The following is a 19,347-nucleotide window of genomic DNA, read 5'->3' as shown; positions in this document are numbered from 1 at the left end:
GGGCAATAGCATCACGCATTAGTGAGTACAGTATCCTGCACAAAAATCCGAACACCGATTTAATTTTTTAAAGCCACATATTGGCGGGGTAATGGGTTTCTTGTTTGTTTTTCTTTAAGGGGGAGGGTAGACGGGGTGATAGACATGACAGGGTAGGGTTGGGTAAGTCTAGACTTTTTTTTAATGCCTTAAGGTATTACGCTTTAAGGCAAGTTACAGGTCGGGACATTTTTGCAACCCCCAGGGTGGTGTGTTTTTTAAAACAACAGTTGGAAATTTAGGGCTTGGGCTTGGTAATGTTGCCGAAACAATTTAGCTTATGTTCCAGCTGCCTGTAGATGTTTACGTCGCTGTCAATGGCGTAGGTGTAGCGTTTCTGAATGTGATGCTGGAGATCGGCGTTCGATTCCAGATGAGGTGCTGAGTTAATAGGGTTAACTTACGAGAAATTCTCGTTTATATATAAAACAAATTTTCATCTAGCAATATATGCTTTTTTTGTTTATTAAATAATTTAAAAAATAATAATCTCCTTCGTTCTAGAGAAATTAATATTTCCAGCAAATTCGAATGAAGAATATTATAACAAATATTTTGCAATTCCTTTTTGGGAATCGAACTCTGATCTACGGCGTCGCAATCAGAGGCTCTACACATATGCCATCGGTATCGAGATAATTGTGCACAGGCAGCTATATAATTTATTTGGGTAAGGAGTATTACACAGCCTAAGTCCAACATTTCCAACTGTCGTTTTAAAAAAACACACCACCCTGGGGGTTGCAAAAATGTCCCGACCTGTTACTTGCCTTAAAGCGTAATACCTTAAGGCATAAAAAAATGTCTAGACTTACCCAACCCTGCCCTATGTGTCCATCACCCCGTCTACCCTCCCTCTTAAAGAAAAACAAACAAAAAACCCTTTACCCCGCCAATAGGTGGCTTTAAAAAATTAAATCGGTGTTCGGATTTTTGTGCAGGATACTGTACATGTTGTCAGCTGCCGGCCGCGGCTCCGTTAAAAGGCTTTTAAAAGCTTTTACGTGCTGACTTGGCTCTGGAAAAAAAACTTTTTATAGAATGAGGGGTTGGCAACTTGCAACCGAAATGTACGTAGTGCCAACTTGTTGGCTTCAAATCCGTAAAAATTTCCAATTGTGGCCTTAAATTTACGTGTTTAGAACAGTTTCTAACTCTTCGATTATAACAAAAACCTATATGTTAATTGTACTCTTTCGTGCTGGCCCCACACGGTAGTTCTTATTGTTTACTATGTAAGTAAAAGGCTCGGTTGCATTCTGGAATCTAATTTTTTCCTGATTCTGAAAAGAAAGATGATGATGTACCGTAACAACAATTTACATTTTAAACTATATTTTTACCTGAAATAACGCCTTGTCTTCTTGTATTAGATTCACAGGATCAACGTTACTGTGGTGTAGCAGTGAGGTACCAAGGGAAGAAAGCTGATCAAGTTCTCCACTTTCAGGAGCATAACTTCGACTTGGACCAGCAGGCATATCATTGTCTTCAGCTGGACCAGCAGGCAGATCATTGTCATCAGCTGGACCAGCAGGCAGATCATTGTCTTCAGCTGGACCAGCAGGCAGATAATTGTCATCAGCTGGACCAGCAGGCAAATCATTGTATTCATCTGGACCAGCACTCGCAGACTTCTCAGTGTCACGTTCCATGCTCTCATCACTATGAAGCCTTTTTCTCTTAACAAGAGTTTCACTCAGCACAAATGTAGCAGGATTGATCCATTTTGGTTTCAGTTCCAAAAAGCACTTGGGAAATCTTCTCTCATCTTTCACTAAATTCTTCATGTCTTCTCCTTCCACGTAGAGATAATGGGAGGGATTACCCCTAGGATTCGGGTAAGTTAAGAAAACAGCATATTGGACTTCATTCTCCTCATGAAGTCTTTCCAAGTTCTTTCTTACAGTTTGTATCCTATCCCATCTTTTTCCACTAGTCCATTTTGCTCCCGTTGGCCTTGTCTTCCAAAGGTTATTTTCTGCAATAAGTTGCTAATCATGCAAAAATGAAATATTAATTAATACACATAAAACTGTTGTACTGCAAATCTGTTAAACTATTACCTTAACGCTCTTCCGACAAAGGCATTGTAATCCAAAAGGGTGTTGGAGAAAACAACAATTCAATGAATATTAATTAAGTTGTTTAAATTGATAAATGAAAATTAAGAATTAGGCAATTATATAAATAAGGTAAACAATCCGTAAACGGAAACAAATCCTGTAAACATTGTAATACCTGTAATACAAATTTTATACTGAAAATTGAAATACAATCCATGATCGAAAATTCAAAATTTAAATTACATCAACACATTAATTAAGTGATTTGATTAATCAATGAAAATTAAGAATTAGGCACGTATATAAATAAGGTAAACAATCCGTAAACGGAAACAAATCCTGTAAACATTGTGTAATACATCCCTTTGGGGAGTTGAGTATTACAAAGAATTAAATGTTGTTTCGAATTGGAATTTAAGTGAACTCGGAGGCGAATTACCCAAAATGATAGACATGTATTTTACTTGACTAAGGCCATAAGAATTACACGGGAAAGGACATACAATATGACAAGAAAGGGGATAACGAGCCAAACCATAATGACCAACGAAATAAGGACAATTTGGAAGCTTACCGATGTAGCTTGAGCGTTACGGGAGCGCACGTTGGTAAAACGATAGGAAGCGGAGAAATTAACACTCAGCAATTCGACTACTAAACGTTTCAGAACTGTGAGAAGACTCTAGCAAATTCAAGAATTTGCACCGACAGAGTTTCCGCGTCTAAACGTTGTGGAAGTTGCCGAACGACTCTGTTTGTCGGAAATGTGGGTTCATCACGAAACCTCGCATTTCGGGAGTGGTCACAGACGCTGATGGCCTGTCGCAACTCGGCACGAGCAACCAATCAAGAGATGTTTTATTAATTGATTGATTATGACGTGTAAGCAACCAATCAACTGATTGTTTATTTATTGTGCGATATGCGTATCAGTTGCAGGTGTTCATCGAGGTCAGCTAAAAGCGTTGATGACTTCATCTCCGGATTGACAAACAACGTTTCAAGGAAGTAAACAGGAAATACGATACGAATTGTAAACGTTAACATAAGGAAAAAGGTGGATATCATAAGTGAAAAAGGGAGTAACATAAGATCATAAAATGTGGGCATGTTGAGTAAATATATTTGTAGGCCTTCGTTACAATTGTAATATCTGTAATACAAATTTTACACTGAAAATTGAAATACAATCCGTGAACGGAAATTCAACATTTAAACTCTGAAAAAATGAAGCATGACTTTATACTTCCGCGAATGGATTCAAATCTGAGCGCCTTCGAACTATTATACTCACATGTACGGAGGAAAGGTGGCGCGACTGAAGTTACTTGCCCATCAGTGAAGGGAAACGGATCCGTTGGTCACCACTCGCGGCATCCGTTTTCATGGAATAACATACTTGGATCTGAATCCGTTCACTGGTGAAGACTGTATTGTTTCACCGTAAGTCATATCATGGTCTAACATTAGAGGTCCTAAAACTGTCGTCTGCTAGGTGTTTTGTCTGCTATTTCCGTGGACAAATTTTGGGGCACTCGCTAGGGGGCACTGACTACCCGGATCAGTCATAAGATTCCCGCCATAACGTTGTCAACAATGGGGAAAGTAGTCGCTTGAGAATGTTTTTTACGCTGTTTTTTTCTGTATTAAAAATAAAAAAAATTTACTATACAAATAAAGGAAACCTGAATCAATTCCTCTTTGTATTATAAACCTTAATATACATTAATACACATTAATAAACAATCTTAGGGAGAGGTAGACAGTCTTGTCCCGAAATTGTAACGACTTTGCCTTTGTTTTGACATGCAATTGTATACAAATGGAAGCCTGTCAAAAGTAAACGAAATGAAATTGACAATTTCTATTTTACCGTAGTCAGAAAACGTACCGTCGGATCATCCTTGGGGGTAACCCAGTACCATGCTGGTGGAATTTTACACTTTTTGTGGTTAAAAAAGACCCAAGGATCGCAAGGCCAGCCCTCAATTAGAAACATGATCCGGTTCCAAGTTGTCGGCGACGTCGTCGGTGTCGTCTGGGGGTCCATCTTGGTCATGTTCTGACCCTATCCTCTTCTTGTGGGCCACCACTTGCCTCTCTGTACGTTGCTTTCTTTTGTTTGGTCTTGGTTTATTCAAGTGGGCTGGACAGTACCTTATTAAGATTTTTTGCGCCCTTGGGCTTTTGACTAATTTGCGCTTATTTATTTTTTTAATGATTAAGAAACAATATTTTTGCTTTCCACGTTTGTATTGACAAGAAACAGGCTAGCTCTTTCCACAAATTACACATTTTGACAGTTACTTTGATACGTAACACTTGTGGCGTAATACTTTTCGTATTTTTTCTTTCACAAACTGCTCTACGACATCCTCGAAAGAGAGACATTTTATAAATTCGTTTCAATCGACATGAGAGAAAGTTTAGTCTTTTTTGGCCCATAGTTGTCCTTTTTTCGTTTTTAATCAACTTAAGATTCGAAAAAGATCTCTCCCCAGAAGCAACACTTACCATTAGAGATAGATAAATGCGAAGGGCTCAACATTTGGGAAAGTGAACTGCACTTTCTGTGTGAATAGAGTTTGATAGGGGAGACTGGAGTATGCTGGGACACCGGGTCAAGAGGGACAGTAGGGGGAAAAATAGTAGATTTTAATAAAATTAACATTTTTTTTAGTTTGTTATTTAGATACATACAATCTACTTTGGCATGAAATTTGGTTAAGTTTTGTCAATAACTGTATCAGTTATTAACAAAACTAAAAAACGTTTTTTTTTAGTTAATTTTGTCTCCGCCATTTAATGTTTCTAGAAAAAAATAATCGTAAATGGCATGTAAATTTAATATGGAAATGAAGCTTAATCATTTCTTCATTGTTAAAAACAAAAATTATAATTTTTGATCAATTACTGTAGATAATATTAACGTTTAAAAAAAAAGTCTTTATCGGGAAATCGGGAAAGCTGTTTTTGACTAAAATGGGACATTAGTGGGCGGGTTTGGCCTTCAAGCCCATCACTCATCACCGAGCTCATGACGCCATTACTGTTCCTTACAATGATAACAAGTAATCGATTATTCAGTATATTAATCGATTACAATAAGCCCAACCCCCACCTATCTTGTAATAAGGATTTTTTTATCATACAAGAAAATTTTTTTATTAACACAATAATCAAATTGAAACATTTATTAACTTATAGAGTCTATGCAGTGGGACGCTATTTCAATTTTTACAAATTTTTTAAATGAATTTTAAGGCGAAAACGGAGGACGTCCCTCACCACCCACCCTAGTGTCCTCACTTACCCCAAAAAAAGGCTCCTCCCACAAATCTAAGAAATCTTTAAAGGTCTTATATGGGAAAATGGTTTATTATTAAATTATATAAAAAATATGGGGGGTACGTTACAGTATGGAATACATCAAAACAAAATAATAAATTAATTTAATTATTAGTTTGGGAGATATAGGGGGAAAACGAAAACCGTCCCGGCTTACTCCAGTCTCCCCTACATCATATTCACAGTAAATGACTTTTTGAACTCTGGGCTTTCTGTCTCAAGGTACTGCTTAATGTATAGGCTGAAATGTGTCAACTCATCAGAAAACGATTTCTCTAAGTCAGAACTATACTGAGTTTGCAAAATGGTAGCCTTTTCGATCAAAATATCAAAATCCAATCTCCAACAATTATTGAGAAATCCGAATAAGCCAGCAACTTTATTGTAAGCGTTTGTCTGGTAAATTAGAGTTTGCGACAAAGAGTCCAATATCGGAAGAAATCCATCCACTCGAAAGCGAGTTTGCCCTGAAAGAACGACATCTTCGCTTGGACCATCATTAACTTGCTGTCGACGCCTTCTTGGTATTTTATCTGCATCTCTATATTTTCCGTTTGGAATCAGCTTTAAGGCTTCGTTTTCAAAGTCATCAAATCTTTCTCGATGATTAGCTACGAAATCTGTTAAGGATTTCATCATCAACACAGCGCTGCCCAAGTCCAAAGTTTCGGGTTGCAAAGTTTTGCTTACTATATTAAATCTCTCCATGACTGAATTCCAAAGTCTTGTCATTATGGCAGTCTCGCGAAATAGCACGTGGCAAAATAAAGATTAGGCTTGATGCCTTGCATCAGGCGTTTGTTGTAAATCCATCAACAATTCTTCAAGCGCATCTTGAATTTCGGTATAGCCAAACGAAAGAGCTTTGACAGCATCAGCTCGTGCAGACCATCTAGTGTCCGAAAGGTGCTTGACAACTAACTTTTTTGGGCCAATATTTTTATTTACACAGAAAACGAAAAACAAAAAAGAACCGTTTGACCAACGATGAAGCTTTGATCCTATTAAAAGAAAAAAAGAAAAAAGTTGTTGGACAATTCAGAAAAAGCGAGTGGCCTCAAGACAGCTTTCAACTGCACAAACCCCAGCAAGCTTTAGTGAATGGGCAGTACAGGGAATGTAAAAAGCAAGGGGATTTTTTTCAATTATTTTAGCTTGCATGCCATTGTACCTTCCTGACATATTAACAGCATTATCGTACGATTGCCCTCGTGTTTTTTGTATGTCAATTTTTTGGTTCTCGAAAAATTTAAGAATAATGTTGGACAGATATTCACCAGTATGGCTTTCAATAGGAATAAAGAACAGAAAACGTTCGGTAGCTTCGTGAGACGTTACTGAAACATATCTGATAATCATGGAGAGCTGGTCAACGGGTGTCAAGTCTGGTGTAGAATCAATGGACACAGAAAAAAATCTTGCTTCTTGGATTTCAGAAATAGTTAAAGAAAGCACTTTCACACCCATAATTGTAATTAACTCTTCGTAGATGGTCGAAGATAAATAAGAAGATCGGTCCTTTTCTTTTTTGCCATATTCTTTTAAATGGTTACAAATGAACGGGTCAAACTGACTCATTAATTCAAGAATACCAAGAAAGTTGTCGTTTTTTGGCGATCCTATTAGTTCGTTATCTCCATGAAGTGGAAGGCCTCTTTCACACAGAAATTTTATGACAGCAAGAACACGCAATAAAAATGATTTCCAGTATGAGCCTTCTGTGCTTCTCACTTCCTCTATATGATGATCAATTTTTCCAAAAAGACGCCTCCTTAAGGCTAAAGTAGTTGCGTTTGTTTTATGACTTTTGCTATCTTCGTTCTGTCGAAGTGAAGAATCACCATGCTTCCAGTCTTTAAATTCCACACAAGGATCTCCAAATGTTGTTGACGATGGCAATGAAAAAAGGATGCAAGGAAAACAAAATATTTTCCCCGTTGCCGGGGAGTAAAGAATCCAATCCCGCAAAACTTTAAACTGATTGATGTTTTTCTGATCCGTTTGAAGTACTCGGTAAAGAAGGTTTTTCGAAAATTTTCTATTTTAGTCACAAAATTTTTGCAAGGATGCCTCAAAATTAGACTTATCGTCGTGGTGCTGACATTTTTCTGGCCCGTTTTTAATCCAATAGTCTATACCGTCTTGACTTAATTTCCCCCAAAGTCCAGCGTCATTAGTGCGCCCAAGCTTAACTGATACAATTGCTTCAGTTAAATTTGAAGCTCCCAAACACGAATGGAAATCGATGTCAACAACATTATGATTACATAAATGGTTTTCGACACGATCATCGTGAATGTTTTCATGTGAAACAGGAGAATCAGTAAGAACATTAGATAAAGGACTTGATACATTCGATTCGATTTAAACTTCATCATTGTCTTCATTTTCAACATCCAATAAAACTGAAGCTGAGGCAGAGCCGTTTGAATTTAAATCAGCTTTTTTTCAAAATCCAAATTTGCTAAGTTTGGGTATTGAGTTTAATAGTTGTTTCTCTTTTACATCTTTAGTTGCCTTAGCCTTACGATTTGCTGCCCCACTTGGGCGACTTTACTTTTTCAAGCCATTATCTGAATTTGACATAATTGTTTTCGAAACTTAGTACGAGTGCACGACTTAGAAGTCTATTAGCAAATTAGCTTCTTCTCAACCGACGACTCAAGAAAAACGGAGCCGCATGAGGCGCATTTTATTTCCTTTCCCACGAGTACCAGAATCCTCAAGGGACGCACAGAATTGCCAGAAGGCCCCCAGGGGCCCAGTTTTGACCTTCTGCTTTCAAAATGAGAGAATTCAAAGATAAAAAAAAACTATTTAATTTTTTTTTTCGAAAACTATTTTTTGGCATTTTTCAACAAAACAACGTTTCGGAGGGAAATGTTATGACTGATCCGGGTAGTCAGCGCCCCTAGCGAGTGCCCCAAAATTTGTCCGCGGGAATTGCAGACGAACAGCCCAAAATAGGCCAAGCAGACGACAGTTCTGGGACCTCTAATGTTAGACCATGGTCATATCTAGCAAAAATTCGACTTACAATTCACTGACATTTTGACAGGCCATGTACTATGCATGTGCATGTATAATGCATATGCTAACATATCCCATGTTGAAATGTACCAACTTGCCCCAACCCAGGGTGTATTCAAATAACCCTATTTATTACTCATTTATAATTGACTAAAACAAATCCATTGTTACCGTTCAATAGAGGACAACATTTTCTTTAGAGTTCAATAGAGGTACCGTATCCTGAACAAAAATCCGAACACCGATTTAATTTTTTAAAGCCACCTATTGGCGGGGTAAAGGGTTTTTGTTTATTTTTCTTTAAGAGGGAGGGTAGACGGGGTGATGGAAACATAGAACATAGGCAGGGCTGGGTAAGTCTAGAAATTTTTTTTAGGCCTTAAGGTATTACGCTTTAAGGCAAGTAACAAGTCGGAACATTTTTGCAACTCCCAGGGTAATGTGTTTTTTTAAAACGACAGTTGGAAATGTTGGATATTGGCTGTGTAATATTCTTCTACCAAAATGAATTATCGAGCTGCCTGTGCACCATTTTGTCGATACCGATGGCATATGTGTAGAGTCTCTGGAATCTGGATGCGACGCCGTAGATCAGTGTTCGATTCTCGATAATGAATTGCGAAATATTTCGTCTTTTTATAATATTTTCCATTCGAATATGCTGGGAATATTATTTTTTTAGAACGAAGTGAATTATTATTTTAAAGTTATTTAATAAACAAAAAAAGCACATATTGCTCGATGAAATCTTGTTTTATTTATGAACGAGAATTTCTCGTAAGGTAACCACAATAATTCATCACCTCATCTGGAATCGAACACCGATCTCCAGCATCACATTCAGAAAGGCTACACTTACGCCATTGACAACAGGGTAAACATCACAGGCAGCTGGAACATAAGCTAAATTGTTTCGGTAAGCAACATTACCAAGCCCTAAATTTCCAAATGTCGTTTAAAAAACACACTTTCTCCTTTTTTCCCACCCCTGATTGTAGGCATGTATTCGTCTCTGCCAGATGGCGGGTCAATAAGCCAGGTGCCGATTGTCACCTGATGTCTGATCAGTGTGGAGTAAACCGGGTGAGCGATAGGACCATAAGAGGATGCTGTGTTTACGCTGGTTTCCCCTCGTGGATTTCTTTCCCTCTTTCTTTTGCTTTGTCTACTCCCACGTTCCCTTAGATCTTCAGCGTGGAGAGAAAATACAACTGAAACGTAACTTTTGGCCAAATCTGTTTGCATCATGCCCATCGTTTATTTTATCAAACTAAAAACCGTAAGAATCTGCTTCGTGTATTGTGTGGAGACAGACAAATAACTTTCGGACCCAAACACAAGTGGCGCTAGTAGCCCTGGGTGACTTTTAAAATTCCTATCTAGTAGCTCCATGACAGAGCTTCTGTGATTCGCCACCAGGTGGCAGCATAGATTTGACGGGTAGTTTTCAAAATAGCGGGGTGATATAGCGTTTTCGATAACGCCATAGCATTGCGGGGGTGACGAATAGCATCCGAGGTTGAGGTTGGGGGTGACGAATAGCATCCGAGGTTGAGGTGGGGTTGACGAATAGCATCCGAGTTGGAGGTTTTTGCTTGTAGGGTGCAGGGGAGACTTTTGGCACGAAAAACTTGCCATACAAGTTTCATGGCCTTGTAAAATATCTGACGGACACACAGGAGTGTTAATGAACCACAAGTTTTACAGCCATCCCTTTTTCACACAGATAGTAGGAAAACCGTGGCTATTTCGGTCAGCTTTTGTTGTTTCCCTGCAAATTTTCAACCGTAAGAGATATTTCAGAATTTTTTCTTCTGAAATGAAGTGAAAAAAAGTTATTTGTGATTTTTATCTTAGAATTTTTGAATTGGAAATCTATATTTTAAACAAAAACACATAAAATGATAAGTTTCACATAAAATGAATCCCTCAATGAATCAAATGAATAAAAAAAATCATCACTCTAACTATTACAAAAATGTATAAGTTTGTCCATTTAACGTGAAGGACAGCATGGCCGGACCTGGTTGTTGTTTATCAAATTCAAATTTCTCAATGAGTCATGAGTCAGAAAACCAAAAAAAAAATGCCTTTCCGGATTTGAAGGTTACCGGTTAACAAGCTGTTAACAAGGTGAGAAAACTGAACATGAAACTGACTGGTTTAACCACCCGAAGTTGATCGGACCAGCCCCGATGAGGAATCCCAACGTGATTCCAGATTAAATAATAACCACAAAATAAAATAAAAATTCAAGATAAATAACAATATTCCAGAAAAAGAGAGCTATTTTTTTACAAAAAAAAAGTTTCTATAGTGTTTCATATACGCGTCGCTTAACGCAGAAGTTTTTGCGACACTACACAAATTTATTGCAATATGGACAACAAGATGTATTTCAGCAAATATTTGTTGAACGATTCGATTTCTTTTTAAAAAATGCAGCACGGCATTGTTTACATAATATTTCTTTGCAAATTAGAAAATATTATTCAGTATATTTAAAGCTTGTTGACCGGAATAACCCCCTGACCAGAATAGAACCGGTAACTCCTATCCTTTGGAGTCCTTTTTGGTATTGATTTTCAAATGTTCCTTCAATGTACAGTATGTTCCAAAAAAATCCGACCACCCTTTTCAAATAAAAATGCACCCTATTGTCAAATAGCACAATTGCATCGAGTTTTAGGCCAAATTGAAACACATGGTAAAATGTGGAAAACCATGTAAGAAATTGCCATGAAACGAGACAACCATTAGTTAGCTCGCATCCTTACATCAGTGTGCAGGGAATACTTCCGTTAGGCATAGCCAAGAATTTTACAAAGTTTTATCTTTTCTCTACTGATCTACGAGACAGACTAAAGATGGAAGTTTCGTTTCTATGGCGCCAAACATTTGTTGTAGGCGGATTTGCTTAACCAACAAAAACAAAAGAATACTTTAATTATATCATTATTAAATAACAATAATATAATATAAATCACAATTTATTAAAAAATAACAATTGAAATTAATAATATATATTAAATATATTAATTATAATAGTGACTTATTAAGTATTCTTTAATGAAAAGTTTCAAAACAAAAATGCCTAATAATTTACTATTGTAATAAATAAATCTAATATTCATAAATAAAATTATATATTATTTTATTTCAGTTAAAAAATTTTTATAAATAGTAATTTAAATTATATTATTATAATTTAATAATGATATAATAAAAATATTCTTTTGTTTTGGTGAGCAAATCCACCTAAAATAAATGTCTGGTTGCCCAAACGAGATTTCCATTCCTTAACTCTGTCTCGCGTAGACCAGTAGAGGAAAAAAATGGTAAAACTTTGTTAAATTCTTTGCTATGCCTAAAGGCAAGTATTCCCAGCACACACTGATGTAAGGATGCGAGCTCACTGATGGGTGTCTCGTTTCCATGGCAATTTCTTACAAGATTTTACCATTTGCCTCCATTTTGGCCTAAAACTCGGTGCAATTGTGCTATTTGACAATAAGGGGCATTTTTATTTGAAAAGGGTAGTCGGATTTTTTTGGAACATACTGTACATAAACAGGCAAGTGGATTTTCAGGATTGAACACTGACTTCTTGATGGTTTGGTCTAATTCTGAAATGTTTTCAAGTTCCTGAATTCTCCTAACCACTTGTGCAAGCACTTTATTGGGTGATCTGATAAGTAACTGTTACGAAACGTTTTAAAGACCGAGACAATAGATGAAGTACACGTTTATTTTCTCTCTCGACACGCGTTATGCGAGACTCTTCTCTCGCGTTGCGTATCCCGGACTGCCTTCCGCCGTCCCTTGTCCCGCCCGTCTCTCCTTCGGGCGTTTAGGGGGGTTTCCCTAGAGGGTGGTGCGGTTGCCTATTCTTACGAATGGATCTGTGTGCCATTATACAACATAACTTTATCATTCCAATGAAAGTTTCAAAAGGAAAAGCAGAAATTGAATCTAGCGGGCTATGAATTTCACAATCGTTCGCCAAATGATTAATAGAATGGATGTTGTAAATCATGTGATTCTTGCCTTACATTTCCTCAAATTGAAAAGCAAAATATTTCAAACATTTTTTGGCCACATGCAAGTACGTTTTGCACATTTCTGAAGAGCAAGGAATGCTTATTGCCAATTACAGACACAGAAAGTGTTCGTACTTATCAGTTAAAAAATTTCCTTTAAATATGACAGGTCCAATATAAATAAGTAGGGCGCACAATTCAACAACTTTTGTTGTTGACGTGTTTCAGTAATGTTACTACACGATGGAAATTCTACTGGATATGAAACTCGAATCTGACGAAGGCTTTTCTCCCATTTTTCTTTCTACCGTGTACCCAGTTTGTGTTTGAAGTGCTTCTTACTCCAGTGGCCTGTCCAAATTGTGTGTAGACGCTTAAAAACACCAAGTAGAACAAGATGCATGTAGTCCAGGGGAAAACAAGATATTATGTTCATTTTGAAATCTAGTAATGGACTGAAACCTTCATGGTGTTGTTTGTTTAACTGAGCTCGGAAGGACGTGTTAGTTCTAGGAGAAATACCAGTAACTTCAGGAAATGTTGTACAGCGATACACTGTGTCATAAACACGTTTCTAATTGCAACGCTCATAGCCAAAATATTCCGTATGCGCAGTTATTACTTTCAGAAATGCCCTGGCAGGAGCATCACAGACGAAAGAAGAAATTTCGATGGAATAAGTTAGGCCCTTAAATTCGAGACCTTTACTTTGTAGACCCACCAGTTCTTCTAAAAATGGCCTTAAATATTTTTCAAGATTTGGTGGCTTTCCTTTGCCAACAAAACGCTGATGACAAATGGCAGGGCATTAAGCGAGTTCATTACTCTAACAATTATCGCCACAAGTCTATGGAGTTAGTTTTGAAAATTTAAGTTCCGTCAACATTAACTTGAATTTCGATTACATTTGATTCTTTCTTTATCATGCCTTTTTTACCTTTTCCAATAGAGTCTTCTTTAACGAAAAGTGATGCTTTCAGAATGGTCGTTGGATATGTTGGTATATCGTGTCATATCCTTTTAATTAGTTTTGCTACTTCTCAAGGCCACTACGAGAAAGATTTGTTCTTGCGTATAGTAGTGCGAGTTCTTTTAAAATTTCATCCTTGCTTGATAGCAAACATTGCTCCACAAAATTATCAGAGCTAGCAATATTACTGGTGGCAAAAGGAATCCCAGATGTATCATAAATAATTAGAAATATAACAATGAGGGTAGAAACGTCGGATGCATTATTTAGTTCTTCCCTAAAATAAAATACATATTTTTAGGTGAAACAGTCAACGATAAACTAAGCTTGACTTTCCAATATTGGTTTATTATCACACATAGCAAGCTTACGTCTTTTAAAGGATATTTATTCATCCTAACGGCACTACTAGGATGTCTTTATTCTGTCCTGAAATCCTACAATGACGACTTAAAGACGATTTTAGCAGGTGTTGATGACCGGCAATAACTGCTCTAATACACGTAATATTATGGTCACCAAAGCTCTCATTTTGGCGTTCACTGGGACGACTTTTTGCTCTATAAAAAAGAAATGCAAAAAGTATTTTTCTACCGTCAGATTCGAACACGGGTCTCACATTTTTTAAAAATATATTTAAACGATTTATTGTCACAAGTAAGATTTAATTTGTTTTACAGATACGTTGGAGCATTTGTGGCATTTGTTGGTTATACCATGGTTGGTTTTTTATGGGGGCATTCGGGGCGGGTTGAGGATCAAGTTTTGACCAACCTGATCCGACCCGGGTATCCCTGCATTTTACTAAAATTTTAACCAGATGAAAAAATTGCTTGGGAAATTTAATTAGCCAAATTCATTCATACCTGCGAATGGTCGTTTTTACATCATTCATATTCTTTAGCAAAATATTCTCTACCCATTCGTCATCTAGCGGTTGAATATGAAGTAGTTACAAACGAATTGAAATTAAAATGTTCCAGTATTAAGGACCTTGAAGGACTAACTAACTCATGCTGACAATGTTGTGAAATTAGTGGTTCGTAGAATGTAAAAAAAATTTACAAATACATTTTCTTTCAAAGATGAACCAACCTTTTTTAAAAAACGACATGCATCTAACTTAGGACAAAGCTGTCTCTCAAGAATAAATATATTTGTCGATAAGTCCGGAATTATAAATAATTCATCAGTCGGTCAGCCCAGAATACTGCCGAAGAAGACGTATTATTTTATTTTTTAAAATCGAAAGTTTAAAAAATCTTCTGCTTCTGAATTCGTTGTATTTCTTTTGCCTGACCGGATTAATATCAAAATAAGGACTAGGTTACTGCCAGTTATTTTTTAAACACACACAAAAAGTACGCGCAATGTTAATTTTACTGCTTCAACAAACGGTTTTCTTCTTTCCATGCTCTTCCTTCTCGCCCCGTTCCCGTTCCCTTTCCCGTTCCTGTTCCTGTTCCTGTTCCTGTTCCTGTTCCTGTTCCTGTTCCTGTTCCTGTTCCTGTTCCTGTTCCTGTTCCTGTTCCTGTTCCTGTTCCTGAACCTGTTCCTGATCCTCTTCCTGTTCTTCTTCCTGTTCCTCTTCCTGCTCCTCTTCCTGCTCCTCTTCCTGTTTCTGTTCTTTTTTCCTGGTGAGCGATAGATGACGGCAGACTTATTATGATTTATTTTTACATGAGGCAATTGTGCCAATTTAGGTTCTACAAAAATTGTTTTTCGTTATTTCCATTCTGTGTAGTTGATGTGAATAATAGTACCTCTATTTTCAGTTACCAATTTTGAACGCGTAACCGCCCCGGTTCTGTTCGCGAATGATCGATTGGCTTTGACCGTGATTTGATACGATTCAGCAGCAGCAGTCTCGCTGGCCTCAGCAGCCTCAGTCGACGGATTCCTTCTTTCTTTTTTCTATTATAAAAAAGAATGTTTAAAACTAGTATGTTTATTCTTGTATATATTTGTTACCCGTTTTTTATTTCTTTGTCCCATCCTTCCTCGTCTTCTTCTTCGTTTTGTATTGTTTCATTATCTGGTTCCCTTCCTTCTTTTTTCTGTTGTAAATAACAATGTTTATAACTTGTATGTTTATTTTTTATATATTTGTTACCTGTTTTCCCATGCCTTTGCTCCTTCCTTCCTCGTCGTAAACTTCGTTTTGTGCTGTTTCATATTGTCATGAGATTATTGGTTTGATAACTCCTATGCCTTTTACACAAGGTCATTCTCGCTCTTTCCAGAGAATGACCTTCCTTACTACCCAGAAACCCTTAATTAATGATTGTACCCAGAATTCTAATGTTGAACCCAGAAATCCATTAACCTTCACCTCTTTAGAAAAATTGGAAGACCTACTAGACTCAGATTCTGCATGTTCGTCCGAGTGTACGCATGGAACTTTTTTTGATCTTGTTCTTTTTTGGCAGTGTTTAGTTTGATCCACTCTTTGGCCGTGTTTTCGCCAATTAGTGGAAGTTAGGCAAATTGACTGCCTTATTGTTCAAGCAGCAAAGAGCCGGACAATCACTATTGGTTGAGTTTTCGTCAGATTTGTTAATTCATGCCCTTTGTAAAAATTCCCGTGACAATATAATTTCCTTCCTTACCTTCCCTGTTATAAATAACAATGTTCAAAATTGAATGTTTATTTTTATATATTGGTTACCTGTTTTCCCATTTCTTTTCTCCTTCCTTCCTCGTCTACTTTTTCGTTTTGTAAAGTCTCATTATCTGTTTGCCTTGTACCCTTATTGTGTTGTAACAAACAATATTTGAAATTTGAATTCTATTTTGTATATATTTGTTACCTGTTCCCCCATTCCCCCCCCATATTTCAAAGTTTTCTTCTTCGCTTTGTACGCTCTCGTTATCTGATTGTTCTATTTTCTGTTTTATTGTAAATAAAATTTTTAAAAACTTGTTTGTATATTTTGTATATATTTTTTTACCTGACTCCCTATTCCTCTGTCCCATCTTCCATCGTATTCTTCTTCGCTTTCTACATTACCTGTTTGTCCTATTTTCTTTTTTGTAAAAAGAAATTTTTTTAAACTTGTTTTTTTGTTTTGTATATAAATCTTATTGTGATTCCATATTCCCCTGTCCAATCTTTCATCGTTTTCTTCATCACTCTCTACGCTCTCATTACGGGTTTGTCCTATTGTCGTTTTTGTTTAAAAAATCTCTTTAAATTTATTTTTTTAGTTTGTATATACTTTCTACCTGATTCCCTATTCCTTTGCCCAATCTTTCATCGTTTTCTTCATCGCTCTCTACGCTCTCATTACGTGTTTGTCCTATTGCCTTTTTTGTTTAAAAAATCTTTATAAACTTTTTTTTATCCCTGAGGGTATATATGTATATATACCGAAGGACTATAACAATTTTAGGGTGTGGGGTATAGGGGTAGGGTATGCTGTAGTAGATCTCAGAAGGTTTATTGTCCATTATGTATTTCCATATACGTTTCTTCCTGAAATGACCAATCGTCCCCAAATTTTGTTCAAAATTCTGTCAAAATTTGATACGTGGTATAGTGGTTTTTTCATTTGATTCTATAACAGTTTAAAAAATAATAATTTGCGTAATTGTTACCTAGCTGGTTGCCGAATATTAGGCAGTGAATTCGCTTTAGTTTGCGTAACCTTACAACTGTCAATGCGTTGCAGTCAGTGCAGAAGGTTGTATAACAGTAATTAAACAGTAATTTTTTCTTTAACAAAATGTTTTAAACAGTAGATTTTTATATATTTTTTTATATTGCAGTAGTAAACATGCTGCCAGAACGGAGACTATGGAGAAGAAAGTTACACAGCGGCAACAAGATAAATTATTTTTGATGCTATATTCACATGTATGTGTGTGATAGCTCAGCGTAAGGTGTTGGGCTCATAACACCAAGAGATCAATAGATCAATTCTATTTGAAACACAAAATTTATTTAGTTTTTTCCTTTTTATGCGTGTATATTTTGTTAAATTTTTTAAGTCGCTTAGTATGTCTTAAACTTAAACTATCCTAAGTAATATTTATGGTTACATTCCCTGAAATTGCTTTTACAAGACAATTCAATTTGTTGTCTATTTTTGAGAAAAAATCTTCATCTAATTCACGATTGCATTCTCATTTTTTTGATAGATTCAGCACAAAATTTGTCATTTTGTCCTCTTTTAACTGATCAAGAGGGTAGCTCAGTGGTATAGCATCCTTCTGTAGATCGGGATGTACTGATTTCAAACCTGGGTGCCCCCTTGTGCTTATTATTAATGTAATAAATGACACTAAGTGAATGAACTTACGGATAATGGAATTTCCAAGACTTTGTATACTCAACAAATACTTAATGAATTGATTTATTTCTGAAATTGCACGTACTGGTTATTGAAGCACACCATGTTTCTCATTTAGATCTATTCTTTTCTACCAAGAAACCAAATTAGCTGTAGTGTAAAGTCTGTTTATTTTATTTAATGTGATCAAGCATCGAAATCGGATTCCTTGCCGTTTTTGAACACAAACTTTCTGCTATTATTCTGTATGCTTAATAAAATTAGGGAAAGATTAGCGAATAGTGAAAGCAATTTTGATATACAAGATCCCAAAACAGATCAGCTTAGCTTATCAACGCAGGGCTTCATGTCTAATTCTAATCAAATAAAAAATATTTGATAGATTCAGCACAAAATTTTTTATTTTGTCCTCTTTTAACCGATCAAGGGGGTATAGCTCAGTGGTAGAGCATGCGACTGCAGATCGAAATGTCCCCAGTTCAAATCTGGTTCCCCTTTGTGATTATAATTGGTATAATAAAAAACTGAGTGAATAAGCTTACGGATTATGGAATATCCTAAACTATATGTACTCATGAAATACTAAAAAAATTGAGTTATTTCTGAAATTCTACGTACCGGTTATTGAAGCACACCCATGTTTCTCATTTAGATCTAATTTCTTTTCTACCAAGAAACCAAATTAGCTGTTGTGTAAAGTCTGTTTATTTTATTTAATGTGATCAAGCATCGAAATCGGATTCCTTGCCGTTTTTGAACACAAACTTTCTGCTATTATTCTGTATGCTTAATAAAATTAGGGAAAGATGAGCGAATAGTGAAAGCAATTTTGAAATACAAGATCCCAAAACAGATCAGCTTAGCTTATCAACGCAGGGCTTCATGTCCAATTCTAATCAAATTAAAAAATATTTGATAGATCTCAGCACAAAATTTGTTATTTTGTCCTCTTTTTAACCGATCATGGGGGTATAGCTCAGTGGTAGAGCATTCGACTGCAGATCGAAATGTCCCTAGTTCAAACCTGGGTGCCCCCTTAGTGATTATAATTGATATAATAAAAAAACTGAGCGAATAAATTTACGGATTATGGAATTTCCTAAACTAAATGTATTCAAGAAATACTAAAAAATTGAATCATTTCTGAAATTGTACGTACATTGATTGAAGCACACCATGTTTCTCATTTAGATCTAATTTCTTTTCTACCAAGAAACCAAATTAGCAGTTGTGTAAAGTCCTTTATCCCTGAGGGTATATATGTATATATACTGAAGGACTATAACAATTTTAGGGTGTGGGGAATAGGGGGTAGTAGGTAGTAGATCTCAGAAGGTTTAATGTCCATTATGTATTTCCATATACGTTTCTCTTCCTGAATGACCAATCGTCCCCAAATTTTGTACAAAATTCTGTCAAAATTTGATACGTGGTATAGTGGCTTTTTCATTTGATTCTATTACAGTTTAAAAAAATTAATTTGCGTAATTGTTACCTAGCTGGTTGCCGAATCCTAGGCAGTGAATTCGCTTTTGTTTGCGTAACCTTACAACTGTCACTGA

At 36.3% G+C, this 19,347-nt stretch overlaps 1 long non-coding RNA gene, 1 other non-coding gene and 1 pseudogene across 2 annotated transcripts; 1 reads left to right on the top strand and 2 right to left on the bottom strand.

Moving 5' to 3' along the window:
- Window positions 1–12,827: 12,827 nt before the first annotated feature.
- On the bottom strand, window positions 12,828–13,449 carry LOC116928632 (annotated as a pseudogene).
- A 1,567-nt stretch (window positions 13,450–15,016) lies between these two features.
- LOC116928530 lies at window positions 15,017–16,811 on the bottom strand. Its single transcript, XR_006651141.1, has 7 exons — window positions 16,719–16,811; window positions 16,445–16,653; window positions 16,162–16,382; window positions 15,607–16,107; window positions 15,465–15,550; window positions 15,257–15,407; window positions 15,017–15,199 (listed from the first exon to the last, which is right to left on the bottom strand). It is a non-coding gene; the product is annotated as an uncharacterized LOC116928530 (long non-coding RNA).
- Window positions 16,812–18,750: 1,939 nt separating this feature from the next.
- Trnac-gca lies at window positions 18,751–18,822 on the top strand. The gene has a single exon. It is a non-coding gene; the product is annotated as a tRNA-Cys (tRNA).
- Window positions 18,823–19,347: the final 525 nt, after the last annotated feature.

The sequence above is a fragment of the Daphnia magna genome, linkage group LG9, assembly GCF_020631705.1.
Source record: "Daphnia magna isolate NIES linkage group LG9, ASM2063170v1.1, whole genome shotgun sequence".
Lineage (NCBI taxonomy): Eukaryota > Metazoa > Arthropoda > Branchiopoda > Diplostraca > Daphniidae > Daphnia > Daphnia magna.
This window is presented reverse-complemented; position numbering and strand designations above follow the sequence as displayed.